Source organism: Octopus bimaculoides, chromosome 10, assembly GCF_001194135.2.
Source record: "Octopus bimaculoides isolate UCB-OBI-ISO-001 chromosome 10, ASM119413v2, whole genome shotgun sequence".
NCBI classification, from domain to species: domain Eukaryota; kingdom Metazoa; phylum Mollusca; class Cephalopoda; order Octopoda; family Octopodidae; genus Octopus; species Octopus bimaculoides.
The window spans coordinates 54,288,840-54,294,355 of NC_068990.1; the positions used below are offsets into that span (position 1 = coordinate 54,288,840).

At 33.0% G+C, this 5,516-nt stretch overlaps 1 protein-coding gene across 3 annotated transcripts in view; it reads right to left on the bottom strand.

The window, feature by feature from the left end:
• Nucleotides 1-5,516, bottom strand: part of LOC106878858 (DCN1-like protein 3) — a 95,965-nt gene that overhangs the window by 23,498 nt on the left and 66,951 nt on the right. Inside the window, exon 1 of one of the 3 annotated variants that reach the window (XM_052971207.1) lies at nucleotides 5,212-5,233. The exons of the other annotated variants lie outside the window; for them this stretch is intronic. The gene's annotated coding sequence lies outside the window, so the exon portion shown is untranslated. Of the gene's footprint in view, nucleotides 1-5,211; nucleotides 5,234-5,516 lie in introns of those variants that run through there. 3 annotated transcript variants of the gene reach the window in all.

The following is a 5,516-nucleotide window of genomic DNA, read 5'->3' on the forward strand; positions in this document are numbered from 1 at the left end:
GAGAGAGAGAGAGAGTTATCTGAGCGTTTTTAAGCTAAATTTTTTAACACTTCATTGAACACACGAAACATAACACAGTTAAAACTTTGGCATTGCTTGAAGTGGTAGTGCATCTCTTCTTTGTTCCTGACTAAAAATAGATTTATCTTTCATTCCGGTTACCCTTTATTGACATTTGAAATGGATAACCAAAAATTTAATATTCGTGTTGTGATGATTTACTCTTTTCAAAAAAAGGAGAAAATGCTGCAAAGACTTGCAAAAACATTTTTGAAGTTTATGGTGATGATACGGTAGGTGAATCAATTGTTTGAAGGTGGTTTGCAAAATTTAAAGCTGGAGAGTTTAGCTTGGAAGATGACAGTTGTAGTGGAAGGCCTTCAAAATTGGATGAAGATGTTTTGAAGGTAAAAATCAAAGAAAACTCAAATATCACAACCAGAGAACTTGTAGAGGAGTTGGAAGTTTCTAAAAGTATGACTCATAAACACCTAGTGAAGCTAGGATACATTTCTTGCTATAATATATGGGTCCCTCACAAACCTTCAGAAAAGAATTGCTTGAAATGATGTTCTGTCTGTGATATGCTTTTGAAATGGAATGAAAGTATGCTTTTTTGAAACAACTTGTGACTGGAGATGGGATTGTGTACAAAAATGTAGTAAGCAAAAGACCCTGGAGTTTGCGTAAGGATCCCACAAAACCAGACCATTAATTCTGATGTGTGCTGTTGTCAGCTGGCTAATTTGAACCCCAAAAATCAAAGAACTGAGACCAGAGATTGTCTACAGAAAAGAGGTGGTGTTCCAACAAGACAATGCACGATCATGTGTCTTTGGCTACCTGAACAAAGGTACAACAACTTGGCTGGGATCTCTTACCCCATCCACCATTTTCTCCTGATATTGTGCCATTCGACTACCACTTGTTTTTGTCTCTACAGAACTCATTACAAGGAAAAACGTTTAATGATGGAGTCAAAATGCATCTAGATAACTATTTTTCTTCAAAACCAGTCAAATTCTATGCTGATGGAATATTCAAATTGTCTGATAGATGGGCAAAGATCATTAGTAATAATGGAAATTATTTCACTGAATAAAATTTATTGAAAGGTCAATTATTTATATAGCAATTTATTTCATATGTTTTAACTCTTTTGTTACCATAGTTTCTACTGAAATACACTACCTTTGTTAGAATTAATTTTGAAAATAATGGAAAATGTAACAAAATAACTGTTGCTATCCAGCTGGTCTTTGGAGTATAAGTTAACATGAAATTTTGCCAGAAGTTTTTAATTTAAATCATTTTAAAACAGGGGTGGTCTCAGGTGGTTTGGTATCAAAAGTGTTAATGATGTGACTTCTCAGGAAGTACATCTAGTTAAAAGTTAAATTTCCAATGGAAGATATTTATTTTGTTGGAAACAAATAGTTCAAACAATGTCAACAGCAATATATAAAATATATGAATAACGCCTATTATTGAGTGCTCCTATATTAATGAGTTTTCTCTTCCAGTAAAGAACATCAAAACAAACAAAGCTTAATGAAACAGATTTAATCCTTTAGCATTCAGATTACTTTGTCAAATGTAATACTTATTTATTTACATTGCTTTGAATTAATTATATATTATCTTGTGTCTTTGATAATTCGATGATGTGATTGTATATATTTTTAGAATGACATTGTAGGGTAGGTGTGGGAAGCTAGATCTGGCCAGTTCAATGGGTAGAATATCTGGGTCGGATTTGGCTGGTTTAAATGCTAAAGGGTTAAACAACACCAAGAAACCCTATCAGAGGCCATGAAGTAGTGAACTGGAAGAAGTGATTTATCTTTTACTTGTTTCAGTTATCAAACTGCGACCATGCTGGGGCATAAATTGGTGATGATGATGATGATTTTTAAAGTTCACCACTTCTTTTTATCCCAGAGCCTTTTCCTTCTTTATTAAAAAAAAAAGTTTCAATGTGTCTGGCATGAGAACTCAACAAAATTATTATCTATCAACACTTGACCTAATAGAAATAACAGCCAAATTTCCTTCAAATCATATCTTACCTATTTAAAAAAAAGTAAAGGATACACTAGGTAATTATAGTTCTAGATATTCCAGAAAACAAGGAAAAGATATTGGTTGAGATGTCTTTGATCATGGGTCATCTGGTGGACTAGGTTCAACAACAACACCTTTTTTTATCTTTTTCGACTGAAGTCTCCTGCCAGATTGTTCCATCCCAAAATGTGTTGACGGTACACTCCAAACCCACATTCTCCCAATTCTGATATGTCCTAGAGATTCAGCTGTACTTTCCACATCCACACCTTCCTCTCTATATGAACAACTTACTGTTACTTTCAGCCATCTGTACACAGATCTCAGCCTTCACACTCCAATAAACTACACAAGCAATATCCATTAATCAAGTGCAAAGAACTTCAAATGTTCTCCAATCCAGACAAGACAACCTAGTTACGCCAAACAACTAAAAAAAAACCAAAAAAAAACACAGCAGTCAACACCACATATCAAAAAACAGACAGCTCTAGGATACAAGATCAATTTTCACAAAACCTCAGAGTCTTCTAACTCTACACAGACCCTAACTACATCTCCATACAAGTGGACTTGCTTACATACCTAACCCAAAAAAAAGCAGCTGCTTCACACATAACTTATCTAAACCATAAACATACACACACACCCAAGAAAGTGCCATCTGATGGTCTGGGTAAACCTTCACTCACTGACTCACCTACTATTTATTAGTTCCTCTTTTATTGTTATTACAACAGTTTCTGATTTTCTAGGTAAGCAAACTACCGTGTGCTCATAGCTACCCCCCACCCATTCTTCTCTCTTCACTTTCAAAGCCCTGCATCAAAGATTTTGTCTAAACTAGTGGTTCTCAACTTAGGTCCATATGACTCTTGGGAGTCCATACAAGATTTTGCTGTTAAAATTTATGTGCAATAAATTAGGCATACTTCTATAATACACAAAATATTATTTTTTTAATACAATTCCTTATAATACTTACTTCTAAAAATATGATGAAATTTTTTTAAACATTGAATGGCAATGAGAGTTCACCCGAGTAAAATAAGAATCAAAAGGGTCTATGAGTAAAAACTAGTTGAGAATGTAAACAATTATCCTTAAAATTACATCACAGTGGAATGCCCTTCCTGACAAGATATCAGCTTTCAGAAATTTAAACTGAATAACAACAGAATGAATACCACCCAGTCTGAGAGTGTTTATAAAGGTCAAGGATTCAATTGCTCCTCTTCATACTAAAATATATAAAAACCGTAAACCTGCAGGCAATTTAATTGTTTACAAAGTTTCTGTGACAACGATGGAGTATCTGATCATGCTGAGATAGAGACATAATTTTTTTCATTTCAATGTATTCAACAAATTACAAATCAGTACATAGAAACAAGTTACAGAAGTTCTTTAAAAGAAAGGGGATAGAACTGAAAGCTAGCAATATCAAAATCACTCCACCAGTTATATAATTTATGGTTTATGCATAATTTATTTAACAGGCTCTTCTTTGAGAACAAGGACAAGGTTCGAAGAGATGGAATTAGATTTTTTACAAAAATATATGAGGAAAAGTTGTTCTACAGTGAGTGCAATCAGGAGTCAAGCTTATATCAGTTGTTGAATCATGTTTTAGCACCGGTAATTTTCTAAAACTAACCACCAGAGAAAAAAAAAAACAACAGATTTTGTCTTATCTGTCACATTAATTAATGTTTTATTGATTTTAATATTTTGTTGTGTTGAAGTCAAATAACTAATTTTCTACCTATTATGAAGTCTTCCCCAAAATTATTTTACTTTTGTTTTGATATAATGGCACATTCACCTAAGGCAGTGAGGGCGCTGCATTTATTGAGAGAAAAATCAATTAATTTCATATTCCTGCAATCTTCCCCAATTAACACCTACTCTTTTAGCCTGGGTACTGAAGGATTTGTCTTCCTTTAACCTTACTGTACTTTGGAACATCAAGACTGCAGAAATAGCAATCGTTCTGTGAGCTTTTAATTATCTTAATTTTCTTGAAATAGCAAAAAGCACAACTTTTGTCATACCTCTTAATCATTCCTCTAGAATAGATCAACAACTTTCATACATGACATGAGAAACCCAACAGGATTTCAAAGTAATCTATGGGCTAGCCGGAACTTGGTTACTTTCAAAAATTTCATAATACCAATTTGATTCCACAAGCAACAATATATCTGCTGACAGATGCTTGCATTCTTTTTTCTTACCATATTCTCAAAAAGTTCAGATTCACAACTTGAGAAAACCATTAGAAACAGGAAAATATTTAGATTATATTAGTGAAGGAGTTTGTTTACTAAACACCTAACAATACTATGTAAAAAACACACACATTTAAATAAATGTAATATTTATAATATATAATAAATAGTTATATTCACTACAGTAAAAGTAATTTCATAACAAAATAAAAAATAAACACTGGAATTCAATGTGTAACTCTGAAATGGTTGAGGATAGAAAAAGGTAACAGAATTTTTAGGATCAGTGCCACCCCATCCAAAAAATCAAACAGGCAGAAACAAATTATGATATACAAAAGAATTCTTACAAAATTTGTGTAATAAACCGAGAGGGTGATACTGAAGACACTATTTCATTTGAATATTAAAACAATATACAGAAGATGTTACCTGTTCTGTGTTGCACTAACATATCTACACAAGATGAACATATTTTAGGAAAATTCTTTAAAAACTCCCTGCTGTAAAAAGTAGTAATTTCTGAGTCAAAGTTCACCAGAGTCTCTGTTGTATGACACTGAGACATAGTAACAAGTTCTAGTTTTATTCTATGACTAATCTCAAAAACTCAGAGGGAATATCGCAGTTTGTTGATGTTACAATAAATTTATTGAATTTCTATTTTCCAGTGATGAGCAAACTTAAGCATTTCTGTACAGCAATGTATAAAAATAGGGATGGGGGAAGTAATATAATACAACAGAGGTGGGGGAGGTAATATGAATATTAACATGTCAAATCACAACTTTTTAAACACTGGGATGTAAAATTATTTAAAAATAAGCGATCTGAAAGAGAATGAATGAATGTATGCATGCATACCATGATGTTGATTAGGAGAAAAAAATGTTAGTTATTGTGAAGGTGCCGTTACCTCATTGCCTAAATTCACTAGCGTTACACTAGTAGCTATTTAAAGTATGGGTTATTTTTTTGCCATATTCTTTATGTATTTATTCATGTCTTTTTTCTTGTATACCAAGTTATATGTAAATATGATTTAACATTAACCTGGAGGATTACTCTATACTTCCAGGAAATACATGCCTCTAAAAACTTCTGACAAGGAAAGGGCTGGCACTAACTTCTAACTTCTAACTTTCACTAGACCAACCGATGTAAAAACTAGAGAGAGAGAGAGAGAGAGAGAGAGAGAGAGAGGAGGAGGAGGAGGAGGAG